This window comes from Diadema antillarum, unplaced genomic scaffold (assembly GCF_040938485.1).
Source record: "Diadema antillarum isolate AM-2024a unplaced genomic scaffold, OU_Dant_1.0 scf00000112, whole genome shotgun sequence".
NCBI classification, from domain to species: Eukaryota; Metazoa; Echinodermata; class Echinoidea; order Diadematoida; family Diadematidae; genus Diadema; species Diadema antillarum.
In genome coordinates this window covers 35,003-58,564 of record NW_027271001.1, presented here as the reverse complement: position 1 = coordinate 58,564, position 23,562 = coordinate 35,003, and the positions used below count along the sequence as shown (strand labels likewise).

The 23,562-nt window shown below is 38.2% G+C and overlaps 1 long non-coding RNA gene across 1 annotated transcript in view; it reads left to right on the top strand.

Annotated features, from left to right (window-relative positions):
- LOC139719645 (uncharacterized) overlaps positions 1–23,254 on the top strand; it is a 236,519-nt gene extending 213,265 nt beyond the window's left edge. The window contains exon 4 of the long non-coding RNA XR_011710112.1: positions 17,667–23,254. This is a non-coding gene — a long non-coding RNA (uncharacterized lncRNA). The remainder of the gene's footprint in view (positions 1–17,666) is intronic.
- The last annotated feature ends 308 nt before the right edge of the window (positions 23,255–23,562 follow it).

Sequence of the window (23,562 nt, the reverse complement as noted above, 5' to 3'; positions counted from 1 at the left end):
TTTTTCTGATTGCTGCTCTTGTGACTTCAGTTAAATAACAATGTACAATGTTTGTAAACCTCATTCTAAAATGAGACTTTGGGATTATTGATATATTTTATACTGATAAACCCTACCCAAAGGAAGTAACATATAACTCAATATGATATGGCAGAACATATGCTGGGAAGGTACAAAAGAACCCTGCGAGAAATCAATCAATATCATTTCTGTGATAAGTGCAATGGGCATTGTTCCGTGATTTCATATATGCAACATTGATGTGATATACTTCTTGGAGCTTTGATTGTGAATGCTTTGCCTTTATTATGTTTGAATTCATGTGAACAGAGCTTCTTCTGGTGATCTTTTCAGGTGTGCGAGTGTAAACGTACCTGCTCTGCGAACTTTGATCTTTGGAGGACAGCGATAAGGCATAATTAAACTGTAATTGGGGGACATGGAGGACAATGGTTCCAAGGCAAATTTCTAGTCTAATTGTTTGATTGAGTTTTAAATAGCAATGGGATTTGACAGATTGAGCTCTAGTGCTGCAAAGACCCATGGGAAATTTAATTCTGGAGAGAAGAATTTCTACTTTTAAAGCAATGATTGACAATAAGTACACAATTGTGACTACCATCTAGCTGTCAGTGTTGGTAGACTAGATTTTTTGGGGGCATATGCTATTTTTCACTGGATGGATATCATTCACTCTAAATCCAGTCAAATTGTACTTTTTAACCAAATATCAAAGAACAATCACACTCTTGTTGAAAAACTGAGATTGAGTACCTTTGACTTATATGAAATTATTTTTCAAAGATGCTATTATGTGCTCTTTTGAGGGAATCCTTATGAATTCATATTTTGATTTATGGCAAAACTGCCAGATTTTCCTGATACTGCAGAAGGCGCTCTTGAAAACTTAAAAACCTCTTCTTGCCCTTGCAAGTAATCATGAAGAACCTTCCTGATTTGGGGATCATGATTTCTTTTCAAGATCCATATCTTATACATATGAATAGCTCTGTAATTGCTCCTTTGAACAGTCTCTACAATTTTGATATGTGATGTTTGCATAGCTCCATGTAAGGGAAAAGAGACTCAAAAAATTTGACAGTGAAGGTGACGTAATGGATTGGACCTGGATAGCAGAACAGGGCTTCCTGTAGTATGGTCCCTATATTCAGGCTCTCTCTAACAAAGACGACTTTGACCTTGTCTCCCTATTCATTTGCACTTCGTCATCTCTTGTCTGCTTCCACTTCATGAATCAGTGTCTTGCTTTTTTTTTTAAAAGCTAAGTCAACATAATATCTGCAATCGGTGATAACATTCTTCGACGACAGAGGCAAAGTTAAAAGCGTGTCATCCACGGAGCAGTTGAATACGTTTAAGTTCGCCCAGACTCTGATAATCTGGTGATTGCACAGCAGGTTATGTTTAATGACTACCAGTGGAGGCAGCAATTGGGGACATGTTATGATAAGGATATATCGTAGTTGATTCTTACAGAGTGCGTCTCGCAATGGGAGGAAGTATCAATGTTTCATATATATATATATATAAATATATATGCATGAGTGATTATTTGTTCACAAAATTAAGCCATGGCACTATAAATATGTGTGCAACTGGCCTAAAGACCTACATAGAGGAGAACATAATACCGTAAACGAGATTTTCGCACCATGTGTATTTCACGATACTTGGCACGCATTCTAAAACCTGCCAGAATATCCTTACAAGTTCCTCAGCATATTTTGAACGGGTTGACAATTTGCATGGAGCAAATTCAAGAACCCGTGAATATGTTTTTGTGCTGCTCACCATGAAAAATTAATCACATAAAAGTATTGATGTTTACAGTATGTAATTTGAATATAAAACATCACACTGAAAGATGCATGAAAATAGAGGGATGGAGAGTAACAGGGCTGCTAATTTGCGGCATTTAACATCTACATTTTATAGACAGAAGTTGTTGGTGGGAAGATTTTGCTTTTGGGGGAAGAAGTACAATATAGCAGTAGCAGCAGCCGTATTAGCAGTGGCAGTAGTAGTAGTAGTTGAGGTAAAAGTAGTTGTAGTAACGTTAGTAGTAAGTATGGTATTGTAGTAGCAGAAGTATCCATAGTGACAGCAGTAATAGTAGAAGTTGCAGAGTTGTAGAATGGTGGTATTTAGTACTACAAGCAGTGGTAGTGGTTGTAGTAGTATGAGAAATATGTAGTGGTAATTGTCATAGTTGTAGAAGACTGTACAGTGGTAGTAATAATGGAAGTGGCAGTAGTAGTAGTAGTGGCAGTGGTGGTAGTAGTAGTAGTAGTAGTAGTAGTAGTAGTAGTAGTAGTAGTAGTAGAAGTAGTAGTAGTAGTAGTAGCAGTAGTACTATAGTACTAGTAGTAGTAGTAGTAGTGGTAGTAGTAGTAGTAGTAGTTGTAGTAGTAGTAGTAGTAGTAGTAGTAGTAGTAGTAGTAGTAGTAGAAGTAGTAGTAGTAGTAGTAGCAGTAGTACTATAGTACTAGTAGTAGTAGTAGTAGTGGTAGTAGTAGTAGTAGTAGTAGTAGTAGTAGTAGTAGTAGTAGTAGTGGTAGTTGTAGTAGTAGTAGTAGCGTAGTAGTAGTAGTAGTAGTAGTAGTAGTAGTAGTAGTAGTGGTAGTTGTAGTAGTAGTAGTAGCGTAGTAGTAGTAGTAGTAGTGGTAGAGTAGCAGCAGCAGAAGTAGTGAAAGTAGTAGTATAAGGATAAGACGAAGTAAGTAGATGTAACAAGATTATTTGAAATAGCCATTATTATCATAAGAAACAAAACAATTTTGACAGCTGTGAAGTAAATTTAAAACCAATGAGGCAATTGCAAACATACCAAATTCTTTCGATATATTTCATATCTATGTCATTTTATATCAGAAGTCAGATGCCGTGGACCTTAAAATAAGGAGCTGAAAATATTCATAGCTGTTTTATTCAGCCAGAACTTTGTATTTTCTGCAGTCTTATTACCCATTCTTGACTATATTTTCTCATGCTGTTAAAGGGCAACACTGGACCAGTTCAAAGTTAGAGTGAAAATTTGATCAAAATTTGATAGAAATTAGGGAGTTTATGAAATTGTGAGGTTTCACTAAATTCCCCAAAACAGTTCTGGAACAGTCAATATGAATATGCAAATATGTGAGTTGTTGATGTCATTGCCTTACAACTTACCCATAGTTCGTACACACAGTCTTGAAATTTCCATATTTTTTGTTCAAATGCAATTACGCCCCATACAGTCTCAGATCCGTATATATCTGCTTGAGCATTATTTTTAAGTTAATAAGCCTGGAATGAAATTATACCTTGCACTTTTATAGCTTTTATAGCTGAAAAATTGAATTTTTAATCATTTTTTTTTTGACAATCAAAGGAAAATTATGAACTAAATCAGCTCACTCATTTGCATATTCATATAAACTGTTTGAGACCAGTTTGGCAAAAATAAGCAAAATATCACAACTTGCAACCACTATTTAAAAAAGAAATCAGATTTCAATCAAATTTTTTCCAGTGTTCTTATGAATTTTATTTTGTTTCATTTTCTGTCTGACTAACTTTTCACTTGTCTAAAAATGCCCTTTAAAGGAAGTACCTCGACAGTCTCGGTTTCATGGAAGCGTTAATCAATTGCCCAAAAGTAGGTGCTAGCTAAGAAATTGGCACACAGTGAGTGAAATGTCATCTTAGACAGTAGCCTGAAAATGGAGCATGCAAATCATTCCATAAATTCCTAATTGAATTGCCTTTTTTAAAACCGAAGATAAATGATTTCCCTGAGGTTGTAAATAATGATCTGCCGATAAGTAATTGAAACTTTGTTCTGCTCGGAAACCCTCGCAATCATGTGCATCATAGACCCAGGTGGATTGGGGACATTATCAATTTAATGCCACCATCCTGTAAAGCGCAGCAAGAGGGGACTGGCTGAGATTGTGAAGATGTAGTATATTTTCATTTCATTTCTATTTGTTTCCACATCCAAATAATTCAAAATAATTGCAAAGTAGCATAATCGATTTGTACAAGAAGGTGAAATGTTATGAAGCACTGATACCAATGCAAACAATAATATTACAAGAGTAAAGTACATGTTCATGTATTCTAATATATTATGTTTTCATGAATATGAACAGGTTTTCTTTGTTGATGTGTATCAAGTGTTTATAAGGAAATAATGTTTGCATGAATGGGTTCCTAGTTCAAAGACAAGTTTGACCCCACATTGTACATATATACCCAGACATTTAGCTTTAAAACCTGCTAAGCTTTTTGATCACCATTCAGTAATCCATCTACTCTTGGAGTTAACAGAAAATTAGCAAGCCCACTCAGGCATAGCTATGTATCCTTATCGTTTATAGTTAGTACAGAGCAAATCATGAAGTGAACATAGTGCTATGGGTGGAGCTTTATGTAAGAGATAATGAATGGATCAACATCAACTTTGAATTAGCAAAGCTATTTTATAGCAATACTCCAAACATCTATTCGTTGACAATTAGTTTCCACAGGTCTGTTCCAATTGGTAAAAAAAGCACTGTAGCATGCACAAGCACAGTAAGGGTAAGCGTCTGCCGTCAATATTACCTGGTTATCATAGCTTAGGAACCGTTTCCTAAACTTATGTCAAGAGTGATTATGCAGGTGCATCATTGCGGGATTTGAATGCAGGACCTTTTGTGTGAGTGTGCAGTGCCTTTACCACATCACCACTAGTGTTCCCAAGACTGGCGCAATGATGTCTTTTGCAATGATACATGTATGATGGAGTAGAGTGACAGAAGGAATGAAATTCTGTGTGGGCGGGAGAAGGACTGTTGATGGTGGAAAGCTAGAAGGTATATAGCTCCTCTGCCCTACCACCAGACACAAAGCTAGAAGTCAGCCAGATTCATCCCAGCTGCATGGTGATGGATCGGGTCATTTTCGCACCCCTACCATGTCATTCTCAATACCTTCTCTTCGTCCTTTCTCACCTCAACATCTTATCGGGACATTGATTGCCAACGAAATTGCAACCGAAAAAGAGAAAAAAAATAGAAGAAGGAAAGAAAATTTGGATGAGTTTTCTTTAGGGTGTGCCAGACACTGATTTATGACTGTATAGAGAACTCATTGTGTGGTGCTTTCAAAATATAGAGGCACAGAATAAGAGCAAAAAAAGAAAAACAGAAAAGATTGCGAGAAAATGGATCACTTGTTTTTCTTATTCATTCTCCCCTTTTTTTCTGTCAGTAACTCAGGCCCTCCCTGTTTCCCTTAGAAATTACTTCTTTTTGGGGGCTTATTGCATTCCATTTTTTGGGCCAATTGTGCGTCAGTTTGCCAATCGTCCAGGATCTTTTGACGGGGAGTGTTTTGACAAACCAGATCTGGAGAAAAGATATCCCACAGTAAAAAAATGCTCGCATGACAGCGCGTGGACTATTTCCATGTTTCTTCAAGCCCGGCAATGGAATAAAGATATCGACCAGTTTATTTTGACAGTTCTCATTTCCTATTTTGTGATGTAGGCAGAGAGTATAACAGCACGTGAATTGCCTTAAAGGGAATGCAAACCCAAAGAGCAATGTCGATTGAGTGAAAGCAGCAACATTAGTAGAACATATCAGTGAAAGTTTCAGGAAAATCGGACAATTGGTGCAATAGTTGTGAATTTTTTAAGTTTTGGTGTTGGAACCGCTGGATGAGGAGACTGCTAGAGGTTATGAGGTATGAGTGGACAACAGTATAAAGAAAATATAAAGAAAATTCTACAAGAACTCATTTTTCATGAAGATTACAAATTCCCTTAACTTGATACTGACATATAACGTTAGGGTTAGCAATTATTCCCCCTGCTTTCTGAAAGCGGTTAGTCAGGTGCTCTTTCATAATGCTAGAAAAGTGAATTTTTGTTGAATTTTCTTTATATTTTCTTTGTATTGTTGTCCACTCATACGTCACAACCCCTAGTAGTCTCCTTATCCAGCAGTTCCAACACCAAAATTCATAACTTTGGCATCAATTATCCGATTATCCTCAAACTTCCACTGATGTGTTCTACTAATGTTGCTGCTTTCACTCAATCCACATTACTCTTTTGGTTTGCTTCCCCTTTAACTCCTCACCAGATAGTTTCATATGATTCAAGTTATATTTTCGTTTTCACCATGATTTGCACATACAATGAATTATATTGATCAGTCCAGTTCTGCAGACAAACAAGGAAATTTAGCACAACCACGAGGAAGTAAAATCTGGCTGAATTAGTAGTGAAATAGAGATACTTGAATCCATTGAACAGCTATCCTGAAGATATAAAATGATGCACCACGCGGTACCCCGACGTACCATCGGACCCTGGGATACTGCGTTGTATGGCACCAGCCCATGTTTGGCCACCATTATGGCAGCCAAAACTTTGTATAAGTCAGGGTTTTTATAATTCAACCCTTTTTACCACACTAGCAATAATAATGATAACGATATTAATGATAATACATGACACATACTGTAAAGCGAGAAATAATTGCAGCGTGAAATTTTCGTGAATTGGAGCCAACAACCTTTTCGTTTTCTTGTGGGGGTGGGTAGACAAAATAGCTGCATGCATACATTAACCCTGTGCTTGCCATTTGTTATCTGCTCATATGAAATGTCATATAGTTTAAATAAGATTGTGGTCTTGAAGGGGTTTATATGGGGATGGAAGCATATCAATTTTTATCTCTTCCCCTTCTCTCTCCCTTCTTTCTTTCTTTGTGTATTTCACTTTTTCTTTACCCTTCTTGAATATTGTTATATCTTGAATGATTCGCAAACACAGGGTATGAATTCATGTAGATATTGGCAGATTTCCTCTATATTACAATATATGTTAAGCACTGTGTGTCAGACCTACTTAATAATTTCAATGTGATAAGTGAATTCATGGATAGGTAAGATTGAAGAGAAACATATAAATCATTAAATCTATTATTCTAAACAGAGAGACCACAGTCTAACAGCTAACCGAAAGGATGTCATTTTCAATGATCAGCCCCACCCATTACAACTATTACCACCAAACATTGATCTGTTTTGGTTTTCTTACTTCCATACAAATTTACGAATGATCCCCCCCCCCCCCCCCCCCCCCGCTTTCTCAGGAGTACATGATCCAGAGTATAGGTGACTGACACATATGGAAGGTTTATGTTCACAGGGTGTTTTCTTTTCATCAAAAGGGGATTTTATATGATGGGCAAAACTCTGATATATGTCATCTGACATGATTGTGTTGTTAGCAAATGACCGTACCAGTGACTTCTTATCTCCATTTAAATTGTTTTGTCTGTTTGTTTAGCATTTAATGGGTATGTATAGATATATGGTTTTTTTTTTCATTCTTTGAAGTGGGAGGGTAGCAGTGATCATTCAATACTTCTTTCAATGATGTGTGTTCTTCTGAAATGTGAAATTCAGAAATATTTCTGTCATCATAAATCAGAGGTGTTTATGTTGGAAAGGCTGCATTCTTTTGATGAAGCACATTTTGTCAAGTCGGAACACATTCCAGTCATTCACAAAGTCTCACAAGTAGTTTGATGGCCGGTAGTGGTGAATATGATGGCATTGACCCCCAACCCCCCCTAAAACAAAACTTGTTGGTAGCAGTTATTAGTTAGGTTCACACGCTGTTCCTAATCTTTAAGTCTAGGTTGGAAACTTAACTCTCGATGATTAGCTTGTAGTTTAGCACAGTGTGGATGCACTCGAAAAGTTAGCAATCTTAAAGTTTAGTTGATGATTAGAACCACGAGACATCTTAGGGTTTATGCTCTCTGCACGAGCCACGGGGGGTCCCAACTCATAGTTTCACTCCGTGTGGACACAATAATCAACAGGCTTGTGAGTTAGCGTGAACCTCACTTCTTGTTCGCATTCGGGTCCACCTCCAGCTGTGCTATTTTGTATGGGCATAAGGTCATCTAGCAAAGACTCAGCACTTCCGGTGTAATCATTGTGTGGGATTTGCTCGTAAGTTATAACTTAAAGTTTAGGTGTGAACCCGAGTCGTGAATTCATGTGTGGAGCTAATCGTCACCAGTTCAGTTTTCGACCTAAACTGCAAGTTTGGTAACAGCGTGTGATTCTAACTATTATGAAAAGTGATATACCCAGCCTTGAAGGCGATATCTTCTCTATGCAAACCAGCCCATCCAATGACTGTAAAATCAATGTGATACAATTTTTAAGAATTAGTGCTAGATATTGTAAGTGCACCAAAAAAAAAAACTAAGCCAAACCATGGATGTATTTTTCTTTTAAATTTCCATTTATTGATTGTTCAGGCAGCTCCAAACTAGTTTTAATGAGGTATGTTGCATTATTCTTTCATGTGCGAACAAACCTTTCTGGCTGTAGGGTGGATGTCTAGTGCGGGTGATTTTACAGTCGGCTACAGGGAACCCTTTTTTTTTGGGGGGGGGGGGGAGACAGTCCCCTTTTTAGCAACTTGCATGCCTTTGGAATGAGGGTTTTATGTTCCGAGGGACTATTTCCTTCCATTCAGACATCAATTGTATGCAGGGTTTAAGTAACTCATTTTTACTAAGATCCCATCTGATAATGACGGTTAACGATTTTGAAATGGAAAAAAAGAAAATCTGACGAATGATGCATGGATGTGGCTTCTGATTTTATGGGCAATCCAGACAAAAATATACAGAATGGAGCAAATGGGGGGGGGGGGGGGGGGGGAGACCACAATAAAGAAACGGTAATCATTGTGATTCTATTGATGGCTATTTTCATTGAAAGCACAGGGTGGCAGTGCTTTGTGGCATTCAGAGTTTATTGCGGTGAAAATGACAATGTCGCATTGCTGTTCAATGTGTTGACTTCAGTAGCTTTGGGCATAAAGTGAAGGTTTTTCTACTTAATGTGGGGTCACATTTTGTCTTTATTCAGCATTCAGTGGTGTGTTTGAAAATGATCTGTGGAAAAAAAAACACCAGCCAAAAAGGAGAGCTTAAGAAATTTATGTTCATCATTTGTACTAACACAGGGGTCCTAATGAAATTCAAAGTTATGTTCACATGACATTTCTAAACTTTTTTTGTTTAGCTTGAAGTTTTAAACTTCGGTGATTAGCTCATAATTTAGTACTGTGTAGACACACTCCAAAATTTAGCTATCTTAAAGATTGTTTTATGATTAGAACCAATATTTCTCAGGGTTCAGACTCTGTTGACTAGGTGTGAGGGGTCCCCGCTCATAGTTTAGCAGTGTGTGGACATGATTTAATCTATGAACTTGAAAGTTAGTGTGACCTCTCTGTGAACCCTATTCCGGTCAGCTTCCGGGTCAACCTCCAGAATACGTTGTACACTGCTGTATCATCGTACCATGATTGGGTTTATGACTTGTACTGTGTGTATGTATTTCTTCCAGATTTATAGTTATATTATCGAATAGACTCTCATTCAAAAGTTCAAACATTAAGATTAGGTATTTTTTTGACTTGCATCTTAGTTTAAAGAGCAAGATCTTATCAACAATGATTAGCTTCCTATGTGAGCGTAACTAATGATGACAGAAATAGAAGTGGGGCTATTTTGACATTATACATTATAGCCTTCTTAACAGTATCAGTTAATTCATTTTCTTTCTTTTGCTTACTTTCCCCTTCCCAATTGAATTTCAGTACTAAGAAACTCAAACTTCTGACGACATTGTGATCTTTGTTAAGCATTTGATGTTACATCTTAGTGCACTGCTGTGGATGTGGATTAGAGAGTCCTTTTCAAACTTCTGTGATGGATGATACTTAATACGATGCCATTGATGTTCCTTGTGCTGTATTATCACTTGTTGACTAAATCGGGTGATAATGAAGAACTTACATTTGGAAGTAGGTTATTTCAAGTGTGTATTGTGCATTAACAGTCTTTCTCAGAAATTTTTGAGTATTTTATGACTGAGTACATCATTTCCTGGATATTTGTGTGTGTGCATCATAGTGTCATATTATTCCATGTAATACAAACTTGTCATTATAGGCCGTATCAGACCAAAGTTTCAAAATAGTGTGCCATTTTACTATTAGGAAATTACCCTGATGTCAAGTTAACCCACTATCTGTGCAATGAAGATGCAAATAGTGCGCTACTTGCTTGGGAAAATTTCCCCCAAAATCTTTGTATAGTTTCTGAAATAGCGTGCTCCTTTGGGTGCATTTCCACCAGCTTTAGATTTTATTGATCGCATCATTCACATTGCGCGCTGAGAGTTCTGTGGCTGTAGAGTTTTATAGCTGAGTGAGTTGAATGAGCTGAGGATTAATGCAGGATACGCGTGCATCAACTTCGGGCTGATTTCCTAAGCGCGCTGTTTTCAAGCTGATAGAGGTACACATTCGTAATATCGGGCTATTTTACTAAACCGCAACATAGTCCACTAGTTTGAACTTTGGTCTGATGAAGATACCCCTCATGTATTCTCATATTGTATGTGTACGTGAATATGATAAACGTGAATATGATCTGTTATATATTCTGATGGTAAGATTGTAAGCAAATTATTTTATAGTCTTCAAAACCAGGAGCACTGTATGTTTATATACCTATATTATATTTCAATTATCAGAAATATTGTATGAAAAAAAAGAAAACTGAGAGGTAACTAATGGTCTCTTTATTATCACAATATAGATAGTGTCAATTTTTTGCAAATACAGTGTAGACATTTTGATAGCTAAAGGCAACCTCTCTATATAGGAGAGTAGTGGCAACATTTAAGAGGCCACCCAGGATGAAAATTACAATTGTGAATCTTCCTGCCAGTAGGGCTACATGAATGCTCACAATAGCATGCTCTTTGAAATACAAATTGTAGTAACAGCTGCTAGAAACTACCCCATCCCCCATCCCCCCCCCCCCTTCGAAAAACAGAAGAAAATTGGGAAGAAGAGCAAGGCTTAACACTAACTTGTTCATCTGGTGGCCTGTTTGGGCCACTAAAACCGCTTAATCTGAAATTTTAGTGGCATCGAATAAAAGCACAAATAATAATCCATTTTGATTCATATTTGCCCAATTGGGCCACCAAATGATAAATTTGTTGGCCAGACACCAATTTATAGTGGCTCTGGACCACTGGGCCACAGCTAATGTCAAGCCCTGCAAGGGCAATATGGACAAGCCACAGTCAAAATTTACCAAACCATTTGATTATTGGAGTGGATATGTCTACAAAAAAAGAACATTATGATCAGTTCGGCTTTTGTGCATATGTGATCGTGCATCACAAAACCAACAAAAAGTTGCACGCCCTGATTTTACGTGAGAATTCAAAATAGGTTAAATGGGTCAAGCTTGTCAATCTTAAATTTTTTACACTTTCTTAATAATCAATTCTTTTTCTACATTATTCTAAAGTTTGGGATCATAAAACGAATGGGAAATTGTGTTTTAAGCAGTTTATCTAGAACACCTGTTTGTAGAATAGTGTGATTTGGTAAGTCTTAGAATCCCCTTTTTATTTCTCTAAAACACTTATACACACTCTTCACTTTCAGCTCTAATAACTTTTGAAAATATGATGCTACTGCTTTGAAAGTTGGTATCAGTGATGGGCAGAATGTGCTAACTAGAGCATGTTTAATTTTAGCGTAATCTGATAATCCCGTCATTGTTGTTGCTTTGGTGTTTTTGCATCCTGCATTTTGTCTCATTCATTGCTCAGCTAGCACAGTTTGGTAAGATTAAGTGCTTGAATAAACCCTATACTTCAGAGCCTTTTCTCCAGAGTGTGCTTTCTTTCCAATTTTTAGATAGGTTAGGAAAGTCAATTTGATTTGAGTTATACATCATTTTAAAGCATAAAGTCTGCTCTTTTAGGATCTGCGCTTAACTGAAAATCCGTGTCTGACGACTTTTTGTTGGTTTTGTGATGCAGGGTCACATACATCCATTGGATGCAGACATATTCTTCCAGACTGCACATTATCTATTGTGACTTGCAGTCATTTTTAATCAAAGGGGGAAATTTCACCCCAAATGTTTGTGTGGATTCAGTGAAATAAATGAAACACTCATTTACAGTCTTGAAGAAATTCAGACAATTAAGATTTGTTTTTGTTTTTGTAAGTTTGGATAATTCCATGCTTACCCTCTGTATGAGAACTGACCAAAAAAGTTTGAAGTACCTCTCTCTCAAAAAAAACAATAATATCAAGAAAATATAGAAAGAATCTTGCAGAAATTAATTTTTTTAAGGCCATTCAAAGAGACCTTGGCCTAGGTTCTTCAGAAGACACGGATAATAATATTAATATTTCTTCAATGTACCTTCGTTACAAGTTGATGGAATTTATATTTTTGGTAAGAAATAAAAAATGACACAAATGATTACAGTAAGGCATATTTTGCTCTAATAGCCCCATTGTGGAGACAGTGACAACTTTGAAATACTCAGAAATAAAAAATGGGAACTTCCCTCTTGTTACTATGCAGAATAAACAAAAGTGGAATAGATAGTTTTCTGCCCTTTCTTTGAGACCATTGTAGTGATAGTTTATATAAGGAAAAAAGAGGTCATTTCATTGTATCTTTTGTGAAGTAAAATACACAATGTACCTGTCAAAAGTTTCCGTTTGACAGCAAGACAGCAAGAAGAATTTGCCCCAGCACGCAGGGATGTGTCCCAATTGTTTTCTTGTGGTATTTTTGCAATGAAAAAAATAAACTTCATGCCATGTCCTTGACTTCACTCTTGCCAGCTTCACCACTGACCAAAAAAGCTTGTTAGCTTCGATCAGACCTGCAATGGATGCACCTGAGCCTGCGATACCACAGTGTTGTGCCTCATAAATGATGTACAGATTCACTGACCCTTTCATACCTTTGTTGGTGTACCATTCTAAGTAACACTTGGCTGTTCCTACGAGCCTACCAGGAAGCTTGGCCTGGGTCTAGCTGGCATGACACCAACTAATGTATGCAATCTGGATGCCGAGCATGGAAGTTCATTTAAAGTTTCTCTGTAATCCAATCAGAAGTAGTGTCAGAGTTACTGTAGCATCGACTGGGAATTCACAGAGGATTGTTATATTAATAATGATGATGATGGTGATGATGATGATGATGATGATGAGGATGATAATAATAATAATAAATACATGTATTCTTTTAGTATAAATATTATTATTATTATTGTTATCATAATAATAAAAATTATTATTATTAGGCCTATTGTTCAGAAAGGGAAATGGTTGGAATATGGATGTATGGTTTTTGTTCTTTTATGGGGCAGAACTTACGGTTAGCAAGATAAAATCAGAATCCGTTGATTGTGACTTGAAATTTGTTGTGAACAGGAAAATTTTAGACGAAGAAATTATGGAACTGAAATAAGAGGAATTTCACTCAAATTTTCAGAATGTGTGATGGTTTGGTTACAGAGAACCTATGATGCGAACAAGTGAATTTAACCCATTGAGGATGGGCTGATTTTGCTACAACATATGCATTTCCCATAGGCACTTGCCAGAGTATACTCGAGACTCATCCTCAACGGGTTAAAAGCTGAGTGCTATGACGTGAGAGCAAAATGTCCATAAATATGAACGCATCAGTCAACTGGCCTATTCAGTGGCATGAAGCATGTATGAGCAACTAAGGAGAATTACTTTATAATTAAGTGGTATCTATTACCCATAATGAGTAAAAGTTGATAATAGAAACAGTAAAATAACATCAGGTGTGCAGGATCTTTTTTTCGTGCCACTCACCAAATAAAACCATGTTCAGAGAAGGACCATGTAATTTTATTTGAAGTGAAACATTTTCTCTTAAAGACTCGTTAGTGTGGGGATACCATTGAGTGACTGGGAAGGCTTGCCCTGCTCTAATAGGTATATTCAGATATCCGTGTTTCAAATTTTGCTCAGCTTTATCGCTGATCTTTGTGCAAATTACACACACAGCGGAAGAATCTCGACTCGAGACGACCTTTAGCGACTTTGATGTACGTATTCGCTGACCGATGCTGTTTGTGGTTTTCGAATATAACCCAGTGGGCAGCAAATGAATCGGGCTGCCCATGAGTCTCCACATTACCCGGTCTTTAAAGAGAGTTTTTTAAGAGCTACAGTTCCGTTAAGTTTTCACGTTTGCTTTCCCGTCAAGTTTGCCTTCGTACTAGACTGTCTAGTTTGGTGTACTATTTGCATGAGTTATTAACCCGTTGAGGAGGAGTCCTGAGTATACTCGTGCAGGTGTCTATGGGAAATAAGTGTTAGAGCAAAATCAGTCCGTTCTCAACGGGTAAGTGGAATTGATTGACAAGGTGGTATCTAAAAAGGTAAAAGGAATGCGTGTATGATGACAATGTAGAAACTGAATAGGGCATGGAATAATAGTTACAAGTTTGCTTTCCGTAAAGAAGAGGCTAGAATGACATGAGCAGAAAGGCAGAAGTCCCATCAAATCGGGCATACAAATATGAAAGTTAATGGAACTGCAAAGCTGCAGTTTCTTTTTTTTTTTAAACAATGATGAGTCGGATCCGTGTTATTGCACAAGTAAGATGAGTAGATACTGTCATTACCTCATGATCCTGCTGTTAATTTTCACATTACAATTTCCACTAAATTCCCTTTTCTCTTTGTAAAAAAAGGCAGTATATCCTTTACATTTAATTACTGTTACATTGTTGCAACCCCAAAATGATGACAAATGGGAGGGAAGGGGTTGTTACTAAATTATTGACCAAAATCAAGATTTTTTGTTTTTGAAAAAAAAGAAAAGGTGTACAAAGCATTGGGAAAGTTGTTAGGCTATTACAACCTCACCTCATATAATTGAATTTTTTTGTTGTGTTGATTACTGTAAAACGAGGAATGTTCGCGTGCATTTTAATTTCGCGAATTTCGTGAACGCCAAGATTCGCGAAATTAAAATGCACGCGAAAATTCTTGTCTACACTATACATTGAATGCCAGTGGCATTTCGCGTAAATTTCATGCCGCAAAAAAAGCCGTCGGCTCCAATTCGCTAAAAATTCATGCCGCGGATATATCATGTTTTACAGTATTACTGCTGGTCATGGAAACATGAAATATCCATATATATTCATAACTTTTTTCATCATACTATGCTTTCTGTTATTTTTTTTCTATATTTACTTCAGCCAACGTGGACATACTGTAAAACATGATATATTCGCGGCATGAATTTTTCGCGAATTGGAGCCGACGGCTTTTTTTGAGGCATGAAATTTTCGCGAAATGCCACTGGCATTCAATGCATATAGTGTAGACAAGAATTTTCGCGTGCATTTTAATTTCGCCAATCTTGGCGCTCGCGAAATTCGCAAAATTAAAATGCTCGCGAAATTAAAATGCACGCGAACATTCCTCGTTTTACAGTAGTTTGGAATCGCATGTTTAGTTACTTGTTAGCTATACTCTACAGATTTAACACTTGGTATGACATACAACGTAGCTGACTATGGTTTATGACCACTTAGAACAGGATATTGAACTCGGCGGTAGTGAAACTGAATGTTATGCTAGAGAGAAAGGCGCATTAGTAGGCAAGTAAAGAATTTCTGCAGTAGTAGCTCCGTGGGAAAGAATGGGACTGAGAAATTGAAGTCAGCTTGGTAAGTAGGCCCTATACTGTTGAGAATATACTCGGGTTTATAATGTTTTCTGTGTGTATCATGAAAGCTGATGGATTTTAGGCGAACTGAAATGACAGCAGGCAGCGACAAGCGCATGTAAAGAAGCGATGAGCTAAGGTGTGAAGATTGCTGTCGTAATTGTCATTTTTGTGAACAGATGAGTAGAACTGTCATGAACAGATACAGTCTGGAAGACAAAGACTAGTTGGTGACCATTCCCTTCAACGGTAAGGAAATAAAGTCTGCAGAGCAGGAGACTATCCGGGGTAAGGAGCGAAGGGCAGGAGGGAAATACTGAACTTGGCACCCACAATGCTACAAGCTTTATTGTGATTGGTCGATTCTATTATTCTCCAGACTGTTGAATGCGTGCAAGGTTATTTTCATTTATTTTCTCTGCCCTCTGTCTCTCTCCCTTTCTCTCTCTCATTTTCTGTTCTCACAGTCAGTTAGGGTCAAAGTAGTCTATACAGCATACCAAGTTATACGTTTTACAGAGCGCTGATGCATCGTCCTGCTATGAAGTTCCTCCTAATTTTGACTCATTTGCCATAATCTTCAGAGGAGGGTTCAAGCAGGAAGGCCGAGCAAGTATGTAGACAGTTTTAGTTGAGTTTTTGTCTTTGCATGCAAGGTGGTGAAGCAGGGGATTTGAGGAGAGAGTGAGCAGGGACTGAATTTGGAAGACTAAGCCAGAGAATTGTGTGAAAACCACCGAGCAGTTCAGTGGGTGGCATATAATGGAAAAGAAAATATGAATATGGTGTTGTATGAATAGGCCAGTGTTTGCTTCAGGCTTGTGCAGGGCCAGTTTGGACGGCGTGCTCTGGATCCTAGTGAACGTTGCAAGGGGAATACTCCTGAATTATATACTGGCAGCTCAACCTTCCCCAGGCTTTGCTTTTATATTCGTCTGCCCCCCTGCTGAAGCCTACCCTTCCGAAGCCTGATAGTTCTTGGACTGTTGGTAAGGCAACCGGTGTCAGGGCTAGGAAGTCCGTGTTCCTTGACCTCTGACCCCTACACGAATAGCCGTATGTCAAGCACACTCTTTTTTCCCCTGAATTCTTATGCTTTTATGTCACTGTATGTGGATGTCAGCGTGTGCGTTTACGCTGCAGAAATGTCTGTACGTAGAGATATCTGTGTCAGCAGAGAGATGGTCGTGTTTTTTTTTTTCTTTCCGCTCTCTCTCTCTCTCACTCTCTCGCTCTCTCTCTCCTATGGTAAGTGCGTCCTTCGATTTGTATGGTGAACTTGCAGTCCGAGCACAGCTGTGCAGGGGAATAGAGTGTGTGTATGTGCAGTTGCTTGTCTGTCGCGCTCTCTGTCTCCGTGCCTCTCTCTCTCGCGCTCTTGCTCGCTGCACTAGGCTGCATGCTGACGGAGTAGCCATCCAAGCTTTGCTGTCTCCCACTCAACCATAGGATGTGAGTACCGGCCCTAAAGCCTCCTCTTCTTCTTCTCCTCCTTCTAATATGCACACACGCAGAATAAAAAGGCACAGGTGACTATAATCAGGGATACCTGTGTCCGCGTACATTGCGATGCAGCTGGGCGCCCACGCTCTTCTACCCTTCAGTCCGCCATTACCGACAGTCCCCTCGCACCGACACCCCCTCCAAACTGCTGTGGAGACGCTCATCCAAGACGTGAGCCTTGAGTACCACGGGTGCTGTATGTGCGTGGAAGCCTGGCTGTGTGACCACTTGTTGACAGTCAGTCTGTATGTCTTTCAGTCAGTCTGTCCCATCCATGCTGGCTCTGTGAATGAGTGTCTTTCTTTCCCCGAGAAATACTTGCAGTTTGGCTCTGTTGTTGATGGGTCCTATATGTGCACTAGACGCTTATTGATGCTACGGTACAACACCCTTTCTTGTGTGAAACGTGAAGGCATGAATGCCGGTACGTCTTCAGTTGATCGTGGACGACCGAGTCGTACTGTGGAGGTGGTAATGTATCAACCTTTTGTTTCTTTTCTCTTTTGTCTGCAGGTGCTGCATAAATTTGCATAGTCAGCTTGTTTAAGGGAAGAATACTACGCAAGACATCATAGAAAGCCCCACGCTGCAACGCTACTGCCAAGTCAAATGAAACACAGGACCTCTTCAAATTGTGAGCAAAAATTGTGCGCTTTTGTGCCATATGTGCATGTGTCATCACCAACGTCCCGCAGCAAGGCACACGTGAACTCCCCTGTGTTGTTGTGACTCTCTTGCTGCGATTGACTGTGGTGGTTGCCTCACGTCGGCGCTTGTTGTCGAGCCATCGTCATCGTCCCGGTCGTCGAGTCTCGGCGACTCAATGTTACAAGGACGAGAGAGCGGCGTGATTGCGTCCGAACCCCCCTGCAAGTTTGCACCTCAGCCGACGTCCTCCACAGACACGTACTCATGTGATCCTTCCGTGAGTCTCTCTGCGTCGAGCACTCAACCCTGCCGCCTCTCCGCATCGCTCTTCGCTTCCAAAATCACCGCTTTCTGCAATCAAAAAACAAATTTTTAAAAAAATCCTCCTTTTATTACAAAGTTTTTTTCTTCCTTTGTCAATTGAAAAGCCAGACCAAAAAAAAAAAGAAAAAAATACGAGAAGCTCCATGATTTGTAGATGGTTGTTCGTCTGAGAAAAAGAGAGGATCATTCTGTTTTTCCAGATTCTTTTCTTTGCTCTTTGTTACTTAGAGTCAGAGGTGCTTGTTTATTGGATTTTATTTTCATGTGGGGATAGCAAGCGCTTTGAACCATTTGCAACTCACTATCCAATGCCTGTGACTCTCCTATCTCTGCTTGCATCCTCTTACACCGTTTGCAAAGAACCAATGAAAATTCCGCTAGGTGCTTGCTGTGCGGTGAAAGCAAGGGAAAGGTAAAAGCAGGATCCATGCCTTCTCATCATCGAACCATTGGACTCGGGGTAAATCCATGCTAGAGCCTTGAAACTAAAAATCGAACACAAACCTCAAAATTCTCCTGTGTATATGCTGTTCTTGGCACGACGGACACAGCTAGAAAACAGATGCAGACATTTTTTATTCCCCCTCGAGTAGTATCACTGGCAGTATATATTGTCTCCTGCGAGTCCACCTTAGTTTGCTTGAAAATCCATGTAGGAACCATGAGATTAGCATAGATTCTTCTACACGCACAACTTTCACCAAAAAGTAAGAATAAAACATCATCAAGTCCAGTTGCCGCAGAAAAAAAAGACAACAAACAGACCCCTCAAATCTGCCACACTTGAGACCTTCTGCATCTTGCCGAAACACTAGTTTACATCGTGAGAAGAAGAAGAAGAACTAAGATCAATTCCTACGAGCTCTTGAAGCCTTGAATTTCAAATTACAAAAACCCCTGCGATAGGGTTTTAGCCAATAAAAGGGGGATTAAATACACTGTTTTTCTTGTAAGGAGGGTTTACACACAACGTTTATTCGATGACAATAATGGCATATCGTGACACTCAATGGCTTATGATTGAGGCTTGCCGAGAATTCCAACGAGGGACGTGCAAGCGACCAGATACCGAGTGCAAGTACGCCCACCCCGGCTCCTCGGTCACAGTAGAAAACGGCCGTGTTACTGCCTGCTTTGACTCGCTAAAGGTGAGGGCTCCACACTAAACTGTAAAAAAAAAATTAACCATTTGCGATTGCAAGGGACAAACCCAAATCGAAGAGTCGTGTTGACACAAGTGCAATACTCGTTTTGGTATTGTAGACAAATCACCACGTACAATATACTGCTTGTCTTTTTTTTTCCATCATTCGCATTCTCCTTTTGCTTTGCTATGTAATTTGTCACATCTTTTTTTTTTTTTTTAAAGAATGTAATGTTTCTTCCTGAATGAGATTTATTTACAATTTATCAAGCACCATATTCTATGTTTGTGCGGGATAGCGAGGGAAGCCTTCTCACGGAATGCCGCTGGAATGTTCATTAGCAATGCAAATTTTCTTTTTACCTTCATATTGTTCATTTTAATGCGCCACATTTAGAATGTCATGCCGTCTTGATAAACCTGTATGATTCTTATCCAAGTATCAGCTCCCAAAAGGAATTGGAATCACGAAAAAGAAGAGCAGATCTTTCTAATTGATCTGTTTTTACTCCACCCCTCCCCGTGAAAACTAAACATTATTATTATGTTGGGCATTTGCTTTTGCAGAAAATTGCAAATTCCTATGAAAACAAAAAAGAAACTTTGTTTGGTTCATGAAAATCTCAAAACCCTATGACATAACATTTCTGTGGAACTCTTGCCCTTATTTCTACATACCTTAAATTTTACATTCTCAGAAAATTTGTCTCGACAGTGCCATATCTGTCTTTAAAAGTCGAATTGAGTCTGTTAATTATTGTCCACAATTGAAGCTTTAAATTTTTCCATGAATATGTGATAGATCAATCTGATCAATCAATGCAAGATTTTACTTGTTCTGTTTTATCATCTATACTTAGAATGATACCAATGCCATATACTATTTTGATTTTAGGAGGGAGGTTTGATACATGAAATTGCTACCTTTTCATATTTTTTTTTCTTGCCTCATCAAACCGGCACCATGTGGCTGCTAGAGCAATGCTCTTTTGCCTGAATAATTCTTGCATTTGCTGGTTAGACGGCTGAGTTTCCCCTTAGTCCCATTCATTTTAGATTACTGCGGGAGCATTGCTACCCTTTTCACAAGAGAACATCCTCGCTTTTGTTATTCGCCTAGCCTGGGAAAAAAAATGATACAGATGCCAGCTGGTGTGTAATATCCACACTTCTATGTGTCTGAATGCTTCAAAGAGATTCTGGCATCATCTATTGTATGTATTTTATATGTACAATGATTGGCCAAGGTAATATGTATCTATGTGTTTGAATGATATAAAAAAAAAGTAATTATTTTCAGTTATTTACTCTATGATAATACATGCAGTCACAGCTTTGTCTTGTGGAGCCATGTTTGGGTTAACACAGATATGCCATCCTCAAATTGGCACCGTATAATTGCCTTGAAAAGAGAACTTTAGGAAAGAGAGTTGAGTAGGTAATCGGGAGATGCTAATGAGAAAAAAAAAATCAGCATTTCATCGTTTTCTATCATCTTATTATCGTTCCGCCCGGGATTTAGTGTATTGCGTGTCTAATTTGTGTTTCAGATGTTTTATGAAAGCATCTGGTGGAATGTCGAAATGTACGGGAAAGAGATCGTTTTCTCATGCGTTTAATATAATGTATTCTAATCCCCAGCTTTCTCCGTGCTGCTGTTTGAAATCTGTCCGTTGGATTGTGCTGCATGGAATCTCTGATATCATTTGCTGTACATGTACAATGTTCATGTCTCTCTATCCCAGCTTCGAACCATCTTCTTCTTAGACCTGGTCACTTTTTTTTTTGGGAAAAAAAAATCCCTCCCCTGCCAGGAGTCTTTTGCATCATTACAAAACCAAAGGAGAAAAAGAGGATTGCTTTCTGCAAAACTTGCTTTTGCATGGATCCATTGCTTATCCTAAAACCTGAAGTCAAATATATATGATGTCATTTCTCTCCCCTTTTTTTCAAATCAGGCAAATTATTTACCAAGATATGAAAGCATAAATGTAATGTTTTGATGTCAGTTGTTGTGGATGGTACATCCAATGTTCTTGTTATCTGATAATTAATTTCTCCCTGTTTCATCGAATTCTGATAAAGAACAACATGACCTGTATATTTGGCCCTTTAAAAAACAGATCATGAAACCGATTAACCCATGGAGAAAGAGCTGATTTTGCTATAACACATGATTCCTCTTAGAGACATGCCCGATTGTACTTGGGACTATAGTCTTCATTGGGTTATGGAGGGTGTTTCTTTTGAAAGAAGTCCTAGTCACATCTCTTCTTGAGTCCTTTTTGCAGTCAATGAGACATCTCATTTGAAATTGGTGAAGGGAGCAGATATTCTTTAAAAAAAAAAATATATATATATATATAAAAACTCCTGTATACCAAAACAGGTTATCCATTCCCTTTTCTTACTTACTAAATTTGTCACTCAAATATATTATGTATTTTTCAATCCTTTGATTGAGAGTGAACAGAGAATGGTGGATGCATCCATCATTGAAATCCATGGGGACAAGAGAAATTGTAAAAGCAAGATTTACCTTGCAGTGAAATGCAGTTGATTGATTCGGCAGGAGGAATAAAAAAAGAGAGAGAGAGGGAAATAGAAAGAGAGAGATAGTCACAGAGAGATACAGTGTATATTATAGATAGATAGATAGATAGATAGATAGATAGATAGATAGATAGATAGATAGATAAAGGGAGAGATAGATAAATAGATAATAGGTAGATGGATAGATAGATAGAAAGATAAATAGATATATAGGTAGATGGATAGATAGATAGACATAGATAGATAGGTAGATGGATAGATAGATATAAAGGTATATATATATAGAAAGATAGATGAATAGGTATATGAGTATACAGATAGTGAGATATATAGGTAGATGGATAGATAGATAGATAAATAGATAGAGATAGATAGATAGAATGAAAGGAAAAAGAGAGTGAAGAGAAAATAGAATCTGTCTTCTACATCCAGATCACTTTATTTTATGCCATTACCATCACAAAGGCAATAATCTAAAGGAAACGCAGAGGGAATACGCAGGCATATTCAATGCCTCGTCGTCCTCTGTGCGATTTAAAGAAAAAAGATAGGTAAAATGTGGATGTCTTTGTTGAAAAATTGGAATGCCATATACTTCACACTTGTTAGCCATGCTGTAGTACTGTAATTGTGTATAGCAAGTATGCTACGCACCCATTCATACAGGTCAGCGCCTCAGCCGCGCCATTGTGTCTGTGCTTAGTCTGCATGACCTAACGCATTTTGCTTTTCTTTCCATGCAGGTAAACCATATTCAGAATTTCACACACACACACACACGCACACACACAAACACACAGGCACAAAATAAACAAAACTGGATGTGTGTTTCAGTCGGTCCGAAATGCATTCATATATATGATCATGAGGAAATGGCGCATGAAGCTCACAAATATTGCATGTTGTTTTGAATAGGTAATTAGATTGTATCCTTCAATGTGCAATCTGCTAATGTTTTGTTAATGTGTTTGTACCATGCAGTGCACACAAAAGTGCATAAATATTTGTGTTCGTGTATACTGAATTGAATGATGATTTTTTTTCACTGTTCTTCAAAATACTTTATTTATAAATGTACACATACATGTTTGTACATGAATGCAAAGCTGTTTTCTCCATTTTATATTTGTGATTGTTACTAAGATATTATACTATTTTTTTTCCCCCAGGATATCATAATATCTACATTGTCACTATAGTCTGAACTCCTCAGAAGATTGTGTTACTTGACCCACTATATGTACTTCACAAAACTGAAATGATTTTCTCTTTTTCCATTTTTTTTTTTCCACCAAGGTACTTTGTCCTTGTAATTTCCTCTACAGTTTAGTTGTTGTTGCTGTTGTCATATCTATGAAATATTGAATGTTTGATGTTCCTCAGTTTAGGTTTTAATTTTGCTCTATCTGATGAAGGACTTACATTGAAATGTTTAAAAATGGCGCTTAGCTCATTTTACATCAAAACTCTTCAAATTTATACCTCTCTTTAATTTGTGCTTTTAGTCTAATGTTCTTCATTGTTCCTGCTCAAGAGATGTTTAGACACATAGTGGTGATAAAATTGTGGAGGGCTTTCTTTACTTTCTGCCTTCCTGTGCCGCCGGCCATTGCGAGGAAGTCACATGCCCCGCGTCATTCATGCTCGCAGCACACACAACACACATATTTGGTGGCATTTTGGCTCACCTTGGACGCCCCACGTGCGCCTATATGCTGCCGTCGTCTGACGAGAGAACTA